The 24,712-nt window shown below is 38.4% G+C and overlaps 1 pseudogene; it reads right to left on the reverse strand.

The window, feature by feature from the left end:
- Positions 1-7,063: 7,063 nt before the first annotated feature.
- On the reverse strand, positions 7,064-10,861 carry LOC109570886 (heterogeneous nuclear ribonucleoprotein A1-like; annotated as a pseudogene).
- Positions 10,862-24,712: the final 13,851 nt, after the last annotated feature.

Genomic DNA, 24,712 nt, shown 5'->3' on the forward strand with positions numbered 1-24,712 from the left:
ATTATCCAAGGTAGGGGTGAGGGAAGGGGAACTGGATAAAGTTGGTCAAAAGGTGCATGTTCACACTCAGTTGTGTCCAACTCTTTGTGACCCCATGGACCGTGGCACACCAGACTCCTCTGTCTGTGGAATTTCTTGGGCAAGAATACTGAGATGGGTTGCTGTTTCCTTCCCCAGGGGATCTTCACAACCCAGGAATTGAACCTGGGTCTCTTGTATCTCCTGCATTGGCAGGCAAGTTCTTTACCAGCTGAGCCACTTTAAGTTGTGTGGTCAAAAGGTACAAACTCCTAATTATAGGATAAATAAGTACTAGGAATATAAAGTACAGCATGATTATAATTAACATGACAGTATCACATTCAATGAAAGCTGTTGGCCTCATGAAATCTTAATTACCTCTTACCTATAAAGCATTATCTCCAAATACAGTTGTGTTGGAGGTTAGGGCTTCAGCGTATGAATTGAGGAGATGCAATCTAGTCCTTAACTGTGGTCAGACCTTTACTGAATGCTAATGACCATACTTCTGCTCCACCAAAATTCATAAATTGAAACCTAATCCCAAATGTGATGATGTTTGGAGGTGGGGCTCGGCGGAGGTGTTTAGGTCATGAAGCAGAGTCCTGATGAATGAGATCAGTGTGTTATAAAAAAGAGACCCCTAAGAATCCCTCTTAATGAAAGTGAAAGAGGAGAGTGAAAAAGTTGGCTTAAAGATAAACATTCAGAAAATGAAGATCATGGCATCTGGTCCTATCACTTCATGGGGATGGGGAAACAGTGGAAACAGTGTCAGACTTTATCTTATGGGGCTCTGAAATCACTGCAGATGGTGGCTGCAGCCATGAAATTAAAAGATGCTTACTCCTTGGAAGAAAATTTATGACCAACCTAGATAGCATATTGAAAAACAGAGACATTACTTTGCCAACAAAGGTCCTTCTAGTCAAGGCTACGGTTTTTCCAGTGGTCATGTATGGATGTGAGAGTTGGACTGTGAAGAAAGCTGAGCACTGAACAATTGATGCTTTTGAAATGTGGTGTTGGAGAAGACTCTTGAGAGTCCCTTGGACTGCAAGGAGATCCAACCAGTCCATTCTAAAGGAGATCAGCCCTGGGATTTCTTTGGAAGGAATGATGCTAAAGCTGAAACTCCGGTACTTTGGCCACCTCATGCGAAGAGTTGACTCATTGGAAAAGACTCTGATGCTGGGAGGGATTGGGGACAGGAGGAGAAGGGGACGACAGAGGATGAGATGGCTGGATGGCATCACCGACTCAATGGACGTGAGTTAGAGTAAACTCTGGGAGTTGGCGATGGACAGGGAGGCCTGGTGTGCTGCGATTCATGGGGTCGCAAACAGTCAGACATGACTGAGCGGCTGAACTGAACTAAAGATTCCTTTCACTCCTTCCACCATGTGAGGTCACAGGGAAAGCACAGGCTCTCACCAGACACTGAATCAGTTGGCACTGTGTTCTTGGACTTACCAGCCTCCAGAACTGTAATGCATTTATGTTGTTTATAAGCCACCTTTGTTATGGCAGCCCAAATGTACTAAGATATTGATTGACTATTCATGGTTTATAAACTAAAATCTGAATTCCTTAGCAAAGCATAAAGAGTCTTTACTAAATGGCTCCAATCAACCTTTCAGTCCCTAATTACTATCTCATACTTCAATTCCATGGGAAAAATTTGGTTTCTCCTGATTATGCCTTGTATTTGTATGCCTCTGTTCCCTTTAGGGTCATCTTGATCCTCTACATGAACAAATCCTAGTTCACTTTGAAAATCTTCCTCAGTGTTGTTTCTTTTCAAAAGACTTTCCTTCCTTATTCTTCCTAGTAAGAAATGCTTCCCACATCTATGCTACTTCTGCATTTTATTCCTTTGTCACAAAGCCCTCATTAAATTCTATTATAATTATCTCTACTAGAAGGTCAGCTCATCTAACTATACCTTACTCATCTTTGTACACGTGTCCTCTAGTACTCTTACAGATACATGCCAGATGTCTATTAAATGTAAGACAGTAAATAAATAAGGAAATGAATGAATAAAAAAAAGCAGGTAAATTAATGGACAGCTACACTATCCATAATGAGTTATTTCTCTAATATTTATGGAAGCCTGGAGTGCTGCAGTCCACTGGGTTGCAAAGAGTTGGACATGACTAAGCGACTGAAATGAACTGAACTGAAAAAGAAAAAATACACTGTGCACATTATCATAGAATATGAGAGTAGTGTTCAACTGCTCTAGATAATCTCTTTATTAAATACAATGTAAAAACAAAATATAAATAAATAAGAAACCATGTGGTAGGGATGGTAGAAAAATTCACAGATTATAAATACAAAACATGATGCAAGCCTTAGAATATTTATACATTAAAGGAGAAGTAGACTAAACTGCATGCTGGAAAAAAGCACGGGACCAAATGATGTGAAAGAACCTACTTGTGACACATTTAGTTTATCTTGTTCTGTTATCCTGACAATGAGCATTGAATTTGATGAACTTTAAGCACAGAGGATTTGCGTAGGTGAATGATATAGCTCTCCTCAAGTTCTTTAGTATAGGAGCTCAGTAACAGGACATCACCACCCAGCCTTTATATTCTTTATTTAAAGCAGTTACAAACCTTCAACTATCTATACATACTCTACTATGGGATTAATGATGGGATTATTTGTCCTTCCAGGAATAGACAGCATCCATGTTTCCACACGGCTGAGGCAATAACTAAAAGACGTAACAGTAAAGGAGATATCAATGGTAGAGGTCCAAGAAGCTCGTCTCACAAAGTTTCAGAACTAGGACTCAGGGGACCCCACGGTCCCAGGTCCCAAGTCACTTCCTGTCAGCACCCGTTCTTGAGGATGCATTCATTGACTCTTTCCAAGCGCAAGAGCACAATTACTTCTCATCCCAGCTGATATCCAATCCTGGCCATTAGCTCAGTTATAAGACAAGACTAAAATCATTCGTCATTTTCTCTAATAATCCTCTCTATCTCTTTAATTATTTTAACACCCCAGCCTTTAGATTCAGTCCATAAAATTTGTTAAAAACACTCAGCTGAAGAATAGCAGGACTTTTCCACTCTTGTTTTTATTGCAGTATCTGTTCAAGTCATTCTGAGCTCCAAGCAAAATGCTGCATATCAGTGTTTTGTTTTACCCAAAGCAGAACAAAGTTGTCAATAATGATTCTCTTCACAGCTGCTAGAGTGATCATTCACTCTTCTGTTCAAAACACTCCCACCATGTTGCATCTAAACTCTATGTGGTCTTGAAGATGCTACAGGCTCTTTGCCTGCCTGCTGTTCCTACCACCACAACTGGATTTGGCCTCCAGGGCCAGGGTCATTGGAGGAGCTCCCTCAAGATGTCCTGCTTATTTTTACTTAGGGCTCCCCACTGCCTAGAACCCTTAATCCTTCAAGTTTTACAATGCTCACCCCTTCACTTCAATCAAGTCTTTGTTTAAGCATCACTTCCCCAAAATACCCTTTCTTAACTTCCTGCCTAACACATGAGCACACGGTCACATCAATCCCAGTTACAGAATTGTTGTAGCATAATCACAATCATTGCTTTCTTTGCTTGCTTGCTTAATCACTCAGTAGTGTCCACTCTTTGTGACCCTTTGGACTATAGCCCCTCAGGTTCCTCTGTCCATGGGATTTTTCAGGCAAGAATACTGGAGTGGGTTGCCATTTTCTTCCTCCAGGGGATCTTCCCCACCCAGGGGTCAAATTTGTGTCTCCTGCATTGCAGGCAGATTCTTTCATCACAATCATATTACATATCTTTTTATTTGTTTTTTTTTTTTTTAATCTGTCTCCTATTCTAAGAAGTAGCTAAGGAAGAACAGAATCTAATGCATGGTAAACACTCGATATTTTCAAAATAAACAAAGAATAAGAGAATGAAACAAAGAAATAATAGAAGTCTGTATAGAAGTCATGCTCCTTCAAAATGGATATTGGAAATACATACAACACTTGATGAAATTTGACATTTTCAAAGTAGAAGATTGAGAACACAGTGAAAGCACACATCCTCTATTGAGGTGGAGTGAGGACCCAGCATTAATAAGACCTCAGCAATGATAGCCCCAGGAGACATCCAGACTGTTGTCTTAATCAGAGTTTTGAACTTTATTCTATTCTGCTACTTGCTAAGTCGCTTCAGTCGTGTCCAACTCTGTGCGACCCCAGAGACGGCAGCCCACCAGGCTCCCCCCTCCCTGGGATTCTCCAGGCAAGAACACTGGAGTGGGTTGCCATTTCCTTCTCCAATGCATGAAAGTGAAAAGGGAAAGAGAAGTCGCTCGGTCGTGTCCGACTCTTAAAGACCCCATGGACTGCAGCCTACCAGGCTCCTCCATCCATGGGATTTTTCAGGCAAGAGTACTGGAGTGGGGTGCCTTTGCCTTCTCTGTATTCTATTCTACATCTATGTAAATATATAACACTGTCACATGGTCCTGTAAATCAGCTTGAGGTAGCAAAATCATGGCAGCCATGAATAGCATCATTTCTGTGGAAGGACCCTTTTCTGCTCAGTTCAGATTGTTAGGCATTCATGGTTAACTGAGGATTCTACTCATCCTCTGGATGGTCTGAAATCATGAATTCACTAAGTAATGATTCAACTCTGATACCATCCTGGAACTGTTGTATCAGCAGGAATATGTGGAAGTCATGAGCAGAATGGTCCTTTCTCTCAAAAGGACTTAGAAGTTGAATGTGCCTTTGAAACCATATTAACTTTATACAGACCTTTAATTTGTTCTTAGCCCTCTGTTTTCCTCATCTACACTCTTAGCAACATGATCCGTGTTGGTCTATTACCTAAGGTTGAAATATCAGAGGCAGCTGATGACTGCTGTCCCCTCTGCCTTCTGCATCACTAAAGCAATGTCAAATCCCAGGTGTGTATCAGAACCCCCATCACATTTATCATTATAAAACTTGATTTTGCAGAAAGTACACTGGCCACACCTTTAGGAAACTACAAAACAAAGCTCTAAAACAATAAGAGGAAAAGAAATAATGAAAAATTAGAACAAAAGAATCAATGGATTTAAAAACAGTAAAACTAAAAAAAAAAAAAAAAGTCTGAATCAAAAGCTGGTTTTTTGAAAAATCAATAAAATTGATACCTCTATGCAGGCTAGATAAGGAAAATAAAGAAGACATATATTACCACTATTAGCCACTAAGGAGGGAAGTTATTACTGCTGATACCTGCACATTAAATGGTTAGTAAGGAAATTCTGAGTTCACCAAATATTCCTTTGGGGTCCTCCTGTAACTTTTTATGGAATAACTGCAGAAATAATTGCAGAAAACCATTTGAAAAAAGTAATCAATTATAATAAAAACTTTAAAAGAAAACTAGAAATATAACAACTTAACAAAAGTTATGCATATTTAAAGAAAATAACACATTGTAAAGCAATTATACTCCAATTTTTAAAAAAAAATTAATAAAATGGAAAGAAAACAACAAAAAAAATAAAATAAAAACCTTATGGCTAATATCATCTTTTGTGGAGCAGGACTAACTCTTTTCACATAAATTCAGGGGTAAGACAAGAATATCTTCTTTCTGAGTTCCTATTCAGCACTGTACTGGAAGTCCTAACATTCAATAAGATGAGGAAGAGAAAAATAAAGATACACAAAATTTAAAAGAAAGAATGAAACAGTTTTTACTCAAAGGTGATAGACTGTCTGTGTAGATAGCCTGAAAAATAACCAATAAAATGGATAGACAATGAAAAATAATTAATGAATACAGCATGGTAGCTGATATAAAGTCAGTATGTTTTTAAAAAATCCGTTGATTTCCTATATAATAACAAAGAAAACTGGAATATTAAATTTTAAAATTCCATTTACAATTGTAACAAAAATTTTAAACAAAAAAATGCTGATTGAAAAAAAAGCTAAGTAAATGGAGAGATTTGTGTTCATGGATTGGAAAACTCAACTACTACTTTTCTTAGTAGTAAAGAAGTCGGTTTTTTCCCCAAATTCATATATTGACTTAATACAACACTATCAAAATACTAACACTTTTTTTGGTGGTAACAACAAACCACTTCCAATAATTGTACAGTAGGAAAGCAAACACTCAATTTCAAGATTCACTATCATGCAACAGTAATCTAGAGAGCATGGCATTGGTGAAAGAATAGACATAGCCAAAGGAATAAACAGAGAACTTAGAAATAGCCCCACACAGATAAAGTCAACTGATTTTTGACAAAAGCAAAAAGACAATATAATATAACACAAGCATAGTCTTTTCCATTGATGGTACTGGAATAATAAGAAGCCCCCATCTTTTTAAAGAAAGAAAGAAAAAATAATAAAGAAACTGGACATAGATCTCACATTTTCCACAAATATTAATTCAAAATATACCATTGACCTAAATGTAATGCAAAGTTACAAAACTTCTAGAAGAATACATAGGAAAAACTCTGCATTACCTGCAATTTAGATATAATTCAACACTGAAAGCAAACCCATGGAAGAAAAATATATGTATAAGTTGGAATTTATTAATTTTTGAGGGTATTAAATCTTTTTTTGTTTACACATAATAATGGATGATACACAAGCTTCATTCCTGGCTGAGTTCACAAATCTGCGGCAGGGCCTAGCTGCTACAAAGAAGAAATGCTTTAGACAATACTCATGTGTATGGGCAAAAAACTTGAGGACTATTCTTGTGACCAGTTGTATAACAGGTTATTTCATTTTCTGTTCTAAGGAAAGTGTAAAGCATTTCAACAAAGGGTTTTAATGTCGATTTTTTTTTTGCACCCATGCTGTTGATTGCTAAATGTAATAGGCTGATCATGACATTGAATAAATGTATGTCTCTCTTTTTTTTAACATGCTATGTAAAGTCTGTCTACTCTGAAGCCATTTTGATAAATTATACCAACACTATGAAGTTAGAATTCCTTCAGGTAATGCCAGGTTCCCTTTGAAATGTATTTACAACCTGCTTTAGTCGAGAAGCTGTCACTTCTCTGGCTCTCCTCTCCTGCTAAGCTTGGTTTCCTGGCAGTAATTAAAACCATTTGCCACTGCCATAGCTACTGTTGCTGCTGGAACCACCATAGCCACCTTGGTTTCATGGTTTAGCAAAGCATTGACCTCCATCATAGGGGTCAGAACTTCTGCCTCCAAAGTTTCCTCCTTTCATGGGTCCAAAATTGAATACTGATTGTTGTAATTACTAAAATCCTTGTAGCTTCCTGCCACCTCCAAAGCTGACTCCATCATTACAGCCATCCCCACTGCCACCATATCCACCACCACCACCATGGCTGCCACCAAAGCCACCTCGACCACTGAAGTTTTCTCCATGACCAGAGTTATCATTCCACCAAAACTACCTTCACAACCACCACCAAAGTTTCCAGAACCACTTCACCCTCTCTGGATGGATGAAGCACTAGCCATCTCTTGCTTAGATAGGGCTTTTCTTACTTCACAGTTGTGGCCATTGACAGTGTAGTATTTCTAATGACAATCTTGTCTACGGAGTCATGGTCATCAAATGTTACAAAGCCTCTCTCTTTGCCACTGCCTCAATCATTCATGATTTCAACCACTTCAATTTTACCAAACTGTTCAAAATAACCCCTCAGGTGATGTTCTTCAGTGTTGTCTTTAATGCCACCAACAGACATCTTTTTCACAGTTAAGTGTGCACCAGGTCTTTGAGAATCTTCTCTGGAGACAGCCCTCCTAGTTTCCACAACTCTTCCATCTACCTTGTATCGTCTTGCATTCATGGCCGCACCCACCTCCTCCACAGTGGCCTGTGTGACAAACCTCTGTGAAGCCTCTGGAGCACTTGGTGCTTGGAACCCTCATGACCACACAGTCTGTGGGCATTCCACATTGCTCAAAATGGCTCCTCAGACTCTCATTGGTTGTTGCAAAGCTCAGTCCTCCAATGAACTTCTGCAGCTGTTCGGACTCTTTGGGAAACTCTGACTTAGACTTGATTGCAGTGGAGAGGAAGAGGCTTCAGTGATGCTTACCTGGCAGCATCCACAGGCAAAAAGTGGAATTTATTTAATTTTTTAAAAAATTTTAAAAAGCAGTGTTCTGCAAAAAAAAAAATACTGTTAGGATGAAAAATCACAGATTAAAAAAACATTTGCAAATCACTCAGCTAATAAATGACTAATATCCAAATACACAAAATCACATAATAATAAAGTATCTCAGTCCTCTATACTAAGAAAACAACTTTATACTAAGAAAACAATAATAAGCAAAAAAAACTGAATAAACAGCTCACCACTGAAAATATGCAGGTGGCAAATAAGCATATGAAAACATCCTCAATGTCATGTATCTTTAAGGAAATAGAAATTAAACAGTAACGACGTACTACTGTACACCTACTGGAATGGGTAAAACCTAAAATCTGACAGTATCCATCACTGATGAATATGTGGACCAACAGTAACTCCCATTTATTGCTGGTGGGAAAGCAAAATGTTACAACCACTTTGAGATATATGTTGGCAGTTTCTTATAAGCTAAACATAGCTTGCTAGAGAATAACTCCAGTTTTACCCAACTGATTTGAAACTTATACAGAAATCTGCACATGAATGAATTATAAATCAGCTTTATTTACCACCATTAAAAACTGGTAGCAACCTAGATGTATTTGAATAGATGAATAAATGAATAAACCCTGGTATAGTAGTATAATGGAATATTACCCAGTGATATAAGTGGATGAACTATCAACCCAAAAAACAACATATATGAATTGTAAGAAAATCACTAAGTAAAAGAAGCTGGTCTTGAAAAGGCAGCATACTTTATGATTCCATTTACATGACATTCTGAAAAAGATAAAACTATGGAGAAGGAAAACAGATTAGTGATTGTCAGGGTCTTGGGATGAGGGAAGTGTTGATTGGTTGAAGCACAGAGGAATTTTTAGTGCTGTAACTATTTTGCTTGATACTATAGTGTCAGACACATATTACCATGTACTTGTCAAAACTCATAGAATCTTTCACCACAGGAAGTGAACTTTAATATATACAAACAAAAATTCAAGGAGGTCAGGGATCCCAAAATGGAATGCAAACTGTGGCAAGAGAATCTAACTGTATTACAAATGTGTAATATAAACTCTCAGAGAAGTGAAGAGAAGTCGCTCAGTTGTGTCCGACTCTTTGCGACCCCATGGACTGTAGCCTACCAGGCTCCTCTGTCCATGGAATTTTCCAGGCAAGAATATTGGAGTGGGTTGCCATTTTCTTCTCCAGGGGATCTTTCTGACCCAAGGGTCGAACCTGGGTCTCCCGCATTGCAGGCAGACTCTTTACCATCTGAACCACCAGGGAACCCTCAACCTCTCAGAGAAGGGTGTGGAAAATGTTCTGATGTAAGCAACTTTGGAAATAAGTGGAGAAAAAAAAAAGAAACTGCATGCAAGCACTGTACTTCAGTAGGTAGCATTGTTTCTTTCAGGGGTATCGGTTGATAATTGTGAAACCCTAGATTATGCTGGAATTGAACAGATAAGTAAATGGATGCCAAATGACAGAGCCAGGAGCCTCACTGTTGGGGCAGGGGGAAGTTTACATAGAAGCAAGGGGAATAGCTAGAAGAACCCATATGGTTATGGATTGGATGTGGTGCCTCCAGCGTGAACTCATGTTCAATTTAACATAAATACAGATGGAGAGATTCAGCAATACTTACAGCAAAATGTTGCCTGGGAAGACTTAGGTGCAATGAACACATCCAGCACAGAACCAGAGCTCCTTGAAAAGAATGGTTGATTCTAGGCCTGGGGAATATACAATATGAGCCTGGAGCATAATTAATACAAAAAGTAGGAAATGCTATATTAAACATGCACACATACATACACACACACACGCACACATAAGCACACACATATACACACCGATGGGAGCATGTAAAAGGGGAACAGAAATCAATTGAAAAATCCCCCAATGGCCAGAACTGGAACCATTCTAACAATTAAGCAAATAACACATTATTGGATTATGACTCAAAGCATAAAATAAATACCTTGAGTCCATACTCATATAAATAAATGATTGAGTAAATAAATAAATGACTGAGAATAAAAAAATGCCCGGTGTAAAGAATTCCAAATAATTTATGTAGATACTCTCCCCTTCATATGGTGGAGCTAGTGGAACATCACATCCTTCCTTCCCACCGGTCCTTAGTGACTCCCTTCCAAAGAATACAGGATGAAAAGGGGGCAAAGGAGTAATTAATTTGGAAACTGTGGTGGACAAATATTATCTGAGCCACATGACCAAGGTTAGCATCAACAATGATAAATCATGTTGAGAATACATATCCTTGATGTGATTTGATGAAAATGTCACTTTATCTGTGACTTTTCTCCAAAGACACATATCCTCAGTCTATTCATGGGAAATATAAAAAGTAAGACAAACCCAGACTGAACCACATTCTACAAAATATCTGACCAGTACTATTCAAAATTGTCAAGGTCCTTGAAAACAAGGTAAGTCTGAGAAATGGTCACAGCCAAAAGTATTCTATGCAAAAACAGCTACTGAATGTTGACATGGCATCTTGCACTGGATCCTGGGATAGAACAGCATAAGAAAAAAATTAAAGAAATTTTTAAAATATGGTCTTGAATTAATAATATTCCATCAATACTAATTCACTAATACAACAAATATTTCCGACACAGATAAGATGTTAGCAATCAGGGAAATAAGATGCAGACTATAAGAGAACTCTCTATACTGTCTTTATACCTTTTCCATAAATCTAGAAATTTCCTAAAATAGAAAAGTTACTAAAAATTGCCCTTATATTTGGAAAAGATGAAAACTCCAACTTGAAAAGATACGTGCACCCTAATGTTTGTAGCAATACTATGTACAATAGCCAAAACATGGAAGCAATACGTACTGTATGTATATGTACACATACAATGGAATATTACTCAACCTGCTCTAGCACTGGGTTGCACCATAAGCAATTGGTGGAAATTAAGCCAGTTTTGATATTAAAAAAACAGAAATTTAAAATAGTTTGACCTAATACTCAAGAGAATGGTCTTTAGTATCAATAGCATGTAAAAATTTAATAACTACTGTCAAAATAGGCCTCCAAAAAGATTATATATCAATTTATATCAATGGCAGAGGAGAGGACAGGGTACTCTCCACTCTGACCCACTGTCAATGGGTCAGTCCCAGGGCAGCCAGTGGCAGCAGGGAGGCCAGAGAGCCCTCCACTCCTTGGCGTCCTCCAATGGTGGCTCCAGCCTTCCCTGGACCCTCTTCCTGGTGACTCCAGCAGGGCCGCTGCCTCAGTCCACCAGCAGCAATGGAGACCAGTCTCTGACAGCTGGTGAAAGTTTACGCACTCAAGGAGGACCAGCAGTGGGACAACCAGGGCACCGGGCATGTAATCTGGCTACATAGAGCACCAGAAGGACATGTCTCTGCTAGTCAGGGCCTGGCAAAATATGGTCCACTGGAGAAAGGAATGGCAAACCACTTCAGTATTCTTACCTTGAGAACCCCATATAAAGTATGAAAAGACAAAAAGGTATGATATTGAAAGATGAGGCCACTGAGTCAGTAGATCTCCAATATGCCACTGGAAAAGAGTGGAGAAATAATTCCAGAAAGAATGAAGAGCCTGAGCCAGAGTGGAAATGATGCCGAGCTGTGGTTGTGTCTGGTTGTGCAAGTAAAGTCCGATGCTGTAAAGAACAATATTGCATAGGAACCTGGAATGTTAGGTCCGTGAATCAAGGTAAATTGGAAATGATCAAACAGGAGATGGCAAGAGTAAACATTGACATTTTAGAAAACAATGAACTAAAATGGATGGGAAAGGGCAAATTTAATTCAGATGACCATTATATCTACATTATATCTAAGCACAGGAATCCCTTAGAAGGAATGGAGTAGCCCTCATAGTCAACAAAAGAGTCTGAAATGCAGTACTTGGGTGCGATCTCAAAAATGACAGAATGATCTCTGTTCATTTCCAAGGCAAACCATTCAATATCACAGTAATCCAAGTCTATGCCCCAACCACAAATGCCAAAGAAACAGAAATTGAATGATTCTATGAAGACCTATAGGACCTCCTAGAACTAACACCAAAAGTAGATGTCTTTTTCACAGAGGGTATTTTAATGCAAAACTAGGAAGACAAGAGACACCTGGAGTAACAGGCAAGTTTGGCCTCGAAGTACAAAATGAAGCAGGGAAAAGGTTAACAGAGTTTTGCCAAGAGAACACACTGGTCATAGCAAGCACCTTTGTCCAACACCACAAGAGAGGACTCTACACATGGACATCACCAGATGGTCAATACTGAAATCAGATTGATTATATTCTTTGCTGCCGAAAATTGGGAATCACTATACAGTCAGCAAAGTCAAGACCTGGAGCCTACTGTGACTCAGATCATTAGCTCCTTATTGCAAAATTCAGGCTCAAATCGAAGAAAGTAGCAAAAACCACTAGACTATTCAGGAATGACCTAAATCAAATCCCTTGTGATTATATAATGTAGGTGATGAATAAATTCAAGGGACTAAATCTGGTAGACAGAGTGCCCGCAGAACTATGGACTGAGGTTCATACCATTGTACAAGAGGTGGTGACTAAAACCACTCCCAAGAAAAAGATATGCAAGAAGGCAAAGCTGTTGTCTGAGGAGGCCTTACAAACAACTGAGAAAAGAAGAGATGCTAATGGCAAAGGACAAAAGGAAAGTTACACTCATCTGAATGCAGAGTTCCAGCGAATAGCAAGGAAAGATAAAAGAGCCTTCCTAAGTGAATGACGCAAAGAAACGAAGGAAAACAACAGAATGGGAAAGACTAGAGAACTGTTCAAGAAAATTTGAGATAACAAGGGAATATTTCATGCAAGATGGGCCCAATAAAGAATAGAAATGGCAAGAACCTAACAGAAGAAGAGATTAAGAAGAGGTGGCAAGATACACAGAAGAACTGTATGAAAAAGGTCTTAAAGACCAAGATGACCACAATGGTGTAATCACTCACCTAGAGCTAGACATCCTGGAATGTGAAGTCAAGTGGGCCTTAGGAAGTATTACTACAAACAAAGCCAGTGGAGGTGATGGAATTACAGCTGAGCTATTTCAAATCCTAAATGATGATGCTATTAATGTGCCACATTCAATATGTCAGCAAACTTGGAAAACTCAGCAGTGGCCACAGGACTGGGAAAGGTCAATTTTCATTCCATTACCAAAGAGGGTATTGGTATTGCCTAAGAATATTCAAACTACTGCACAATTGCATGCTTTTCACATGCTAGCAAGATTATCCTCAAAATCCTTCAAGCTAGGCTTCAACAGTGCATGAACTGAGAAATTCCAGAAGTACAAGCTGGATTTAGAAAAGGCAGAGGAACCAGAGATCAAATTGCCAACATCCACTAGATCACAGAAAAAGCAAGGGAATTTTTTTAAGAATCTACTTTTGCTTCATTGACTATGCTAAAGCTTTTGACTGTGTGGATCACCACAAACTGTGGAAAATTCTTAGAGATGAGAGCAACAGACCACCTTACCTGTCTCCTGAGAAACCTGTTTACAGGTCAAGAAGCAGCTGAAAGAACAGGACATGAAACAGTGAACTGGTTTAAAATTGGAAAGGAGTAGTTCAAGGTTGTATATTGTCACACTGCTTATTTAATTTATATGCAGAGCACTCATGAGAAATGCTAGGCTTCCCTGGTGGCTCAGACAGTAAAGCATCTGCCTACAATGCAGGAGACCCGGGTTTGATCTCTGGATCGGGAAGATCCTCTGGAGAAGGAAATGGCAACCCGCTCCAGTACTCTTGCCTGGAAAATCCCATGGACAGAGGAGCCTGGTAGGCTACAGTCTATGGGGTTGCAAACAGTCGGACACGACTGAGCAACTTCACTTCATGAGAAATGCTAGACTGAATGATGCACAAGCTGGGACCAATTTGCCAGGAGAAATATCAAGAACCTCAGATATGCAGATGATACCACCCTGATGGTAGAAAAAGAGGAGGAACTAAAAAGCCACTTATAAAGGTGAAAGAGGAGAGAGAAAAAGCTAGCTTGAAACACAACAACAACAACAAAAAAAAAAAGGTCATGGAATCTGGTCCCATCACTTCATGGCAAATAGATGGGGAAAAAGTGGAAACAGTGACAGATTTCATTTTCTTGGGCCCCAAAATCACTGCAGATGGTGACTGCAGCCACAAAATTAAAAGACTCCTTGGAAGAAAAGCTATGACAAGCTGAGAGAGTGTTTAAAAGCCAAGGCATCACTTTGCTGATTAAGGTCTGCATAGTCAAAGCTATGGTTTTTTCAGTAGTCATGTCTGAATGTGAAAGTTGGACTGTAAAGAAGGCTGAGTGCTGAAGAACTGATGCTTTTGAACTGTGGTGCTAGAGGAGAATCTTGAGAGTCCCTTGAACAGCAAGGAGATCAAACCAGTCAATATTAAAGGAAACCAACCCTAATATTTATTGGAAGGACTGATGCTGAAGCTGAAGCTCCAATACTGTGGCCACCTGATGTGAATGGTAGACTCATTGGAAAAGACCCTGATGCTGAGAAAGATTGAGGACAAGACAAGAAGGGGTGGGAGAAGATGAGATAGTTGGATGGCATCAGTGACTCAATGGACATGAGTTTGATCAAATTCAGGGAGATGGAGGACAGTGAAACCTGATGTGATGCAGTCCATGTGATCACAAAAAGTCAGACATGACTAAGCAACTGAACAACAAAAATAACATAAAAAGAATGAAATAATGCCATTTGTAGCAACATTTAAGGACCTAGAAATTATCACATTAAGTGAAGACATAGACAAATATTGTATGGTATCACTTATATGTGGTATTTAAAGAAAATGATATAAATGAACTTAAATACAAGACTGAAACAGAACCACAGACATAGAATACAAATTATGATTACCAGAGGGAAAAGAGTTGGGGGAAAGAATAAATTAGAAGTTTGGAATTAACAGATACATTCAATGATATATTGTCAACTACAAATTGGTACTTGCCTTTGGCACTGGCCATCAACCTCTACAAGGATTAAATCATGTGCTGCTGCAGCTGCTGGCCTTCAACACCCCTGAAAGGAATTCAAGGTGGAGAGAAGAAATGAGGCACTCTGTGCTCTGGGAAAACCTGGCAGAACAGGTCTTCAGTTAGATAATTTCAGAAGATTTTATGAGTCCTATTCTTGTATCTCCTCATATTTAGAAAAGCACTAAAGTCCTTCATGTTCCTTGTGACTAGCAGAAACCTTCATGAGACTAGCAGAAACCTTCTGAAAAAAATATGTGCTTGATTGCATGTACTCCTCCTTCACCAAAGCCACATATATTACTGACCTACTCCACCCCTCACCACGCCCCACTGTTCACCTCTTTGGAGCAGTTTCTCAGAGCTATCTGAGGTGCTGTATCCTGGGCTATAGTCCTCATTTTGTCCCACGTACAACTTAACTAACAATTTTTACATTGTGAATTTTTACGTAGTTAATATAAAATATATAAACAGCAGGGACCTACTGTATAGCACAAGGAATTATATTCAATATCTTATAATAACATATAAAAGGAAAATAATCTGCAAAAGAACATATAGAGAGAGACACATATATATGTATATACATTTTGTTGTTCAGCTGCTCACTTGTGTCCAACTCTTTGCAACCCCATGAACTGCAGCAGGCCAGGCTTTCCTGTCCTTCACCATCTCCCAGAGTTTGCTCAAATTCACATCCACCGAGTTGATAGTGTGAGTCTTCCACCTCACAGACAGGTTCTTTACTGCCCCAGCCATTAGGAGTTGCATATATATGACATATATGTACATATATATATAAGTGAATCACTTTACTGTATACCTAAAATTGACACAACATTGTAAATTAACTATACTTCAATTTTAAAAAGTTATAAAAAATACATTGCCCCATTGGTATTCTTAAAAGTTAGACACAAATTCAAACTCAATAGAATATACCTTCAATTTTCTAGGAACCAATTATTCTCATTTTCATTTCCAAGTGAATTATTAAACACAATAATTTGAACAGAGGTTTAAAGAGCTTTACCCTAGATGTCTCTTTTGTTTTAATCATGAAACTCAAGTATGCATAGTGTTATAGATTGTATATTCCTTTTAAATTATTATAACAGGGTGTCCAAGAAAAAAGGGAAAGAAGTCAAAATCGTATCATTTACTGTTAAGAAATGTCCTAATTTGAGGAGTTCTGTCAGAAATATTTTTATACAGTGTACCATGTTGCATATTGTCCCCTCAAAATTCATATCCACAGTAACCTCACACTGTGAATTTATTTGGAAATAGAGTCCTTGAGGATATGATTAGGTGAATCAAAGTGATATCATCCAGGAACAGGGTTGGCCCTAATTCATTGACTGGAGTCCTTATAGGAAAAGAAAACAGACACATGGTGAGAAAAAAAAGAAGAAATAGACACAACACAGAGACACACAGAGAAAATCAGACAGATAATGCCAAGTGACACTGGAAACAAAGACTGCAATGACGCAGCTACCAGGCCAAAAAAAGGCAATTGGTATCCACCAGAAGGAAAAATCTTTCCCTAGAGCCTTTAGTAATTCGCATTGTCCTGGCAACCTCTTGATTTCAGGCTTCTAGCCTCCAGAACTGTAAGAGAACAAATCCTGTTGTTTTAAGCCACCAAGTTTATGGTAATTTGTTCTGGCAGACCTAGGAAATGAATGCATACAGATTTGCAGGGTGGGCAATATACCAGGATGAAAGTGGTGTTATGTCTTTCTCAGAGCTAATTCCTTCTGTTGTATTTCTTTTTCTCCAGCAGTTGCAGACTGCTGATGGATGTAGGAGTGTTGAAATGAGCACTGATTCTTGATCTCAGAAAACATCACATTATAATCATCTACTCTTAGCAGACCTATCACAGCTTCTCATCTCTGACTAGCAAATTGTGCTATTTGGATAAAGTCACTTTCATTAATTAACAATTCCTTTCACAAGTCAATTATTTTCTTTTCTAAGCCCAAGAGCCTAATTTTAGCTACTTAACCTCATTATGTCCTTGACATCACTTTGGTGAAATTCTAAAACTTCTTTCATTTACTTTCTTGACAAATGTAAAAATACACATCAGATCAGATCAGATCAGATCAGTCCCTCAGTCGTATCCGACTGTTTGCCACCCCATGAATTGCAGCACGCCAGGCCTCCCTGTCCATCACCAACTCCCGAAGTTCACTCAGACTCACGTCCATCGAGTCAGTAATGCCATCCAGCCATCTCATCCTCTGTCATCCCCTTCTCCTCCTGCCCCCAATCCCTCCCAGCATCAGAGTCTTTTCCAATCAGTCAACTCTTCGCATGAGGTGGCCAAAGTACTGGAGTTTCAGCTTTAGCATCATTCCTTCCAAAGAAATCCCAGGGCTGATATCCTTCAGAATGGACTGGTTGGATCTCCTTGCAGTCCAAGGGACTCTCAAGAGTCTTCTCCAACACCACAGTTCAAAAGCATCAATTCTTTGGCGCTCAGCCTTCTTCACAGTCCAACTCTCACATCCATACATGACCACAGGAAAAACCATAGCCTTGACCAGACGAACCTTTGTTGGCAAAGTAATGTCTCTGCTTTTGAATATGCTATCTAGGTTGGTCAGAACTTTCCTTCCAAGGAGTAAGCGTCTTTTAGTTTCATGGCTGCAGTCACCATCTGTAGTGATTTTGGAGCCCCAAAAAATAAGGTCTGACACTGTTTCCACTGTTTCCCCATCTATTTCCCATGAAGTGGTGGGACCGGATGCCATGATCTTTGTTTTCTGAATGTTGAGCTTTAAGCCAACTTTTTCACTCTCCACTTTCACTTTCATCAAGAGGCTTTTGTGTTCCTCTTCACTTTCTGCCATAAGGGTGGTATCATCTGCATATCTGAGGTTATTGATATTTCTCCTGGCAATCTTGATTCCAGCTTGTTCTTCTTCCAGTCCAGCATTTCTCATGATGTACTCTGCATATCAGTTAAATAAGCAGGGTGACAATATACAGCCTTGACGAACTCCTTTTCCTATTTGGAACCAGTCTGTTGTTCCATGTCCGGTTCTAACTGTTGCTTCCTGACCTGCATACAAATTTCTCAAGAGGCAGATGAGGTGGTCTGGTATTCCCACCTCTTTCAGAATTTTCCACAGTTTATTGTGATCCACACAGTCAAAGGCTTTGGCATAGTCAATAAAGCAGAAATAGATGTTTTTCTGGAACTCTCTTGCTTTTTCTATGATCCAGCGGATGTTGGCAATTTGATCTCTGGTTCCTCTGCCTTTTCTAAAACCAGCTTGAACATCAGGAAGTTCACGGTTCACATATTGCTGAAGCCTGGCTTGGAGAATTTTGAGCATTACTTTCTAGCGTGTGAGATGAGTGCAATTGTGCGGTAGTTTGAGCATTCTTTGGCATTGCCTCTCTTTGGGATTGGAATGAAAACTGACCTTTTCCAGTCCTGTGGCCACTGCTGAGTTTTCCAAATGTGCTGGCATACTGAGTGCAGCACTTTCACAGCATCATCTTTCAGGATTTGAAATAGCTCCACTGGAATTCCATCACCTCCACTAGCTTTGTTCATAGTGATGCTTTCTCAGGCCCACTTGACTTCACATTCCAGGATGTCTGGCTCTAGGTCAGTGATCATACCATCGTGATTATCTGGGTCATGAAGATCTTTTTTGTACAGTTCTTCTGTGTGTTCTTGCCATCTCTTCTTAATATCTTCTGCTTCTGTTAGGTCCATACCATTTCTGTCTTTTATCAAGCTCATCTTTGCATGAAATGTTCCTTTGGTATCTCTGATTTTCTTGAAGAGATCCCTAGTCTTTCCCATTCTGTTGTTTTCCTCTATTTCTTTGCATTGATCACTGAAGAAGGCTTTCTTATCTCTTCTTGCTATTCTTTGGAACTCTGCATTCAGATGTTTATATCTTTACTTTTCTCCTTTGCTTTTCACTTCTCTTCTTTTCACAGCTATTTGTAAGGCCTCCCCAGACAGCCATTTTGCTTTTTTGCATTTCTTTTCTATGGGAATGATCTTGATCCCTGTCTCCTGTACAATGTCACGAACCTCATTCCATAGTTCATCAGGCACTCTATCTATCAGATCTAGGCCCTTAAATCTATTTCTCACTTCCACTGTATAATCATAAGGGATTTGATTTAGGTCAGACAATCATATTGAGCTTTCTCCTGTAATTAAATCTTTTATCTAAAGTTAACATGGCTGAGAAGAAGAGAATATAAAGGATCTTTGGTCTCAGTCTTCCCAACACTATCTTTTGTTTCTAAAATCCATAAAATGCTCCAAGATAGTCTACTGAAAAAAAAAAGAGGTCAAACCTAACTTTTATTCTGAAAAGAAGATCTTGAGAATTGCAATATTTTCCCCTCACCCTCATTCCTACTGCTTTACCCATGGAACTATTAATGTAAGATATATTAAGATAAATAGGAAAAAAATGAGATTTTAACAGTGAGAAAATGAGAGAGCCTTTTCAGCAAGATATTTGAGTTCCTACAGTAGAGAAGTGGTTTCACAGTATAGGTGAGGCAAAATCACTGGAAGTAAAAGTCCTTTTTTAATTTAAAATGGGGAGGGTCTAGAGAATATCATACTAAAATAAATGTCTGCTAAGTCTACAGCAGGCTTTAATTACCTGTGAACCAGAAATTATGGAAGGTAAATAACATGGTGACATTAAGATTCCCAGTAATGCAGGTCATTATTTTTATAGAAAAGCAATTGCAATAACCTGCTTAGCATTTTCCTCTCAGTATTGCTGAGAAAGAAATAGATTGGCACTAACAAAATAAGACCTAACAAGTGAGTGATACACCCAACAACACCAACTCCCTGGATAACAACCTTACTTTTCTGTCGAAATCTTTTCTGAGCTGCTTTTACTCTTGACAACTCACAAAATAATTCTTTTTTCATATTCCCCATGGTTCAACATTTATTTGGTATTTGTACACAATAAAATTCAAAGTAAGCTGCAAGTGTTCAATATTAGAATACAGGTAGGATGAAATAAAGTAAGTGTTAACTGTTCCATCATATATGACTCTTTGCAACCCTATGGACTATAGCCCACCAGGGTCCTCTGTCCATGGTATTCTCCAGGCAAGAATACTGGAATGGGTAGCCATTTCCTTCTCCAGGGGATCTTCCCCACCCAGGGACTGAATCCAGTTACAGTCTGAGCCACCAGGGAAGCCCTGCATCAATAAACACTAATAACTATATACATGGGCTAAGAGTAAGCATCAGAACTCATCTCTGTGTATGCTTGGAATAAATAAATACAAGTAATGGCAATTACCATCTACTATGCCTGTGCAAAGTTTGATAAGATTCATACTTCCACTTTTGTCAATAGCCTACTCCCCTGTTGTTTGTGTTTTGGTTGTGGTTCCCAGAAAACAGACTTTTAGAAGGACTTTTGCTTATAGGATGTTTGCCAGTTATTATTGTTAGGGAAATAATAAAAACTTGCCTTAAAGAAGTAAAGCGAGAAGGACTGGGGAGAAGGAGATATTGAGTTTGGATGCAGTCTCAAAAGTGGCCTCAACCATTCAATCAGGGAGCTCTTAAGTAGGTCTGACCCTTCAAAGATGCCCCAAGAAAGAAATCAGAGCCTTTTAACCCTATATTAATGAATCATTAGAAGTGGCTGCTGATGGGGACACGGCTTAACACCAGGAGAGACAACTCTCTTTCAAAGGCAATTGGCAGAGAAGGACTCAGTGGTGGGCTGTCAGCCAGCAACACCCCATCACCTGGGGATGAGGATCACAGCCCAGATGGGAGGATTGGGAAGAGCATCTCTGCATCTACCTTAGTTTCCCATTGGTCCCCAGTTTTCCCATCTTTGTTTACTTAATGCCACTGCCATATCCAGCTCACATCCTGAATCTTCTCACCCTTTTACAAATCTTGATCCTGATGGCTTATGGTCTGTATCCATGTCCCTAAATATTTACTATTTCTGTACTCAGTCAGGACTTTCATCTTATTCCAGTAGAGCCAACAAGGCAGCTGATGCACCCCTAGAGGCAGGGAAAGAGGAAGTTCTATGACTGTAGTGGATGCCACAGGTTTCCACCCATAATCCCTCATCCCTACCATTTCACTTTACATGGGCTGAATGCCAACTGCTAGCACTGCATTCTGTGGCCTTATGATTTTCTGTTCTGCAAGAGCTCATTTTGACCATCTGTATACAAACCAGGGAAGTGTGGGAGAATCTAAACCAATGATTGATGTAAACTGGAATATAAAATATCTCAGCTCTCGTTCTCCTCATCTGGAATCCTACTGATATGTGTGTTCTGCCCTGGCTACCAGATTTCCCAGTGGGCTCAAACTCCAGTTACCCACAGTGGTGACTTGGTTACCACTTCCCTTCTCTGTGGCATTTGTACATTCCCTGATGAAGGTTTCTGAGATTGTCTGCTAAATATACTGCTTAAAGGCAAATCCTTATGTATTGGCCTGGTTCATAGATAGCCTATTTGGAAACAGTTATATTAGTTCAAATATACCTAAAGGGACAAATTTTGGGTGGTGACGGAAGATAGGAGTAAGGGGAAAAATAAGTAAAAGATGAATTTATAAATGAAGATTAAAAGAATGGAGTTAAGATAGAAAAAATATGTCAGAAGAGAAAAATGCCAATATTTCAGAAGGTTGATTATTGGTATTTTTCTTCCACTACATATTATGGTTTAGAGCCAGCATATCCCTCAGCTAACTATTTTAATGAGATTTACATACATCATTGTTAGTCATCATCTCACCACCAATAAATGAATAAACACATAAATAAATAGTGATGTATGTCAACTGTATGTATCTGAAGGACAGAAAAGATAGATCTGTGTTATAAACGTGTTGTTTCTTAATTGTCCAGCCTCAAACCCTCAAAAGATAGTGTCAGTCCCTATCTTTGGGGATCCTTGTGTAGCATTCTGCAAGGTGGCTCCCACATCCCACTATGGAAGCCAAAGCAATAATGTTACATTCCTGCTCTGGCACGATTACTGAATAGGCTCCTCAGAAGTTCTCTTCCTGGACTTTGAACCTGAGTTGCCAAACTTATGGAGATGACATTCATCATAGTAGTGTCAGCACCTGGATCAGAGTGTTTCTGCAGGGTGACCATGCCTGTGGATCCTGCAATGAGGTCCTTGCAAGCTTTCAGGTTCCTGCCTGTTCTTCCAATGTAGCTTTCTGCCTCCAACCAATTCCATGAATCCCTAATACCCATTCAATAAATGTCATGTCTGCTAAGGGCGGAAGATTCGGGCAGATGTACCAGGTCGATGTAGCAGCTAAGAGTCCCAAGGGAAATGGGAAATTTGGAATTGACCTGACCATGATCACCTGACCATGATGGTGAACCCATGAAACTCTTGTAAATATTTCTATGAGACCATTTAGAACTTCCTGATATGTGTCATTGCCAAGCCTTGATCTTTGTATCTTTCCAACATATTCCTTTAAGGTGCTTACTTTATTGCTGTCAATCAAAGAAATGTAATGTATATTTTTAAGTTAAAAATTGTAAGTGTATGAGTTTTATAATTTATCTACATCTAAGTCCATATGACATTTTTTAATCCTTCTAATACCAGTCATTTGTGTAAACCTGACAAAGTTCAAATGTACATCTCATAATTGCAGTTTTTTCATCTAACCAATATCACATGTTAAAAAAGAAATATATATTTCCCATTAATGATTTATTTTATTTTGTATTAAGAGCAAATGCAGAAGAAATGGCTAAACCCAGTAATAAAGTACTATAAGAAAATATTGAGAAAGTTAATTTAAACTGTGTATTTCAAACTCAAACTGATAAAAAGACCCCTCTGTAAATTTTGCAAAATCATCACTTTCAAATATATTCTTATTTTAAAAACCAAATTTATGTTGCCTATTTTTTAATTATTTATTTTTATTGAAAGATAATTACTTTACAGAATTTTGCTGTTTTCTGTCAAACCTCAACATGAATCAGCCATATTTTTAACATTCAAAATACAAGACTCTTCCTATTTAAAATTAATTAAGAGAAAATAAAGTTTAAGCCAAAGAGGAACATCCTTTGTATATTGGGTATGTAAATGTATTTCAACTATATCATGCTAACTGAACCAAGACATCTTCCATTGTTTTGATTATCTGCATGGTTTATCAGGAAATGGAGTGGGAAAGTAGCAATCACTGTGTGGTTAGATTTATCTTAATTTTTAAACTGTTCAGTTTCATTTATCTGAAAGAAAAACCTCTGTAATTATTTTTAAAGACTTAAACAAATTGATTAAAGTCTGGATGTGAAGTCTTACCATGGTTGGAAAGGCAGTAGTAAATACATGTGTATATAGGGTCTTGGTGAGGTCTAGGTTCATACAATGATTAAACAAAATAGAAGTTTAGTCATTTAGGGAAGATCTGATTAATGTTCATAAAGGCTGAGTTAGTATTATTATTTGTTGATAAATACAACCATTAATTATTTTTAAATCTTGGCCTCATACTAGAGATAGAAGAGTGGATTTTATGATTTATGCATCACTTAGGACACAGTCTCTATTGACCATAATAATAATCTATCAAATACTGAACTACCAAAAGGTGAAGTAGCTTTAATTTAAAGATCTGACATATTTACTTCCCAAACTACATACAAACTACATCTTTCATCTAGTTTGAAAAGATCACTTTTGAAAAACTGGATGAAAAGTAGAATTTTTAAACTCTACTTTCCTGTAACCTGCATACACAAAAATAAAGGTCTTTTACATGTCATGTAAGATGTTGTAAGATCTGCATGCTCTAAGCCTTTTACTTATCCACATAAACCATTGATTCCTGCAATACTGAACTTTTGGAAGTGTCTTCAGTTTTTCATGCCTTTCTTCATGCTTCCACTTAAAAAAGTGCTCTTTCTCTATTTCCTGATTTAAGGCTTATGTCAGATATCATCTCCTATGGTAAGCTTTCCCTAACTCCCCAAATTTTGCCTCTCCTCTACTGCTACAGGACCTCTTTTTCATAACTCTGTTGGTGCCCTGATAGTCTGTTTCAAAAAAAAAAAAAAAGATAGATTTGGAAGAAACTTCAAGGTGACAATGAGCATCTTGGTGGCAGGTGCCATGACTTACACTCTTTGTTTCAGACAACTAGCACAGGAACTGACATATGCTGGATCTTGGTATGTTTTCATTTCACAAATGAATGAAAAAATGTCACATTCCTCTATAGGACTGATGCCTTGAAATATGCCATCCAGTTATTGGAGGAGTTACAGTGACAAAAGGTTGAGAAAATATCTTTGGTGTACAAAATACAGATACGTAAAATTATTTTTCTTAATGAATTACCCCCATTGATGAAAAACACCCTTTGTTTTCATTTTTCTGATATATAGCATCCATATTTTTAATTTTATTCCAATAATTGAAATGGAAGGTTTATTCACCTTTGATTTAAATCCATTTTACAGACATGTAATTTAATGACTT

The sequence above is a fragment of the Bos indicus genome, chromosome 17, assembly GCF_029378745.1.
Source record: "Bos indicus isolate NIAB-ARS_2022 breed Sahiwal x Tharparkar chromosome 17, NIAB-ARS_B.indTharparkar_mat_pri_1.0, whole genome shotgun sequence".
In the NCBI taxonomy this organism is placed as follows: domain Eukaryota; kingdom Metazoa; phylum Chordata; class Mammalia; order Artiodactyla; family Bovidae; genus Bos; species Bos indicus.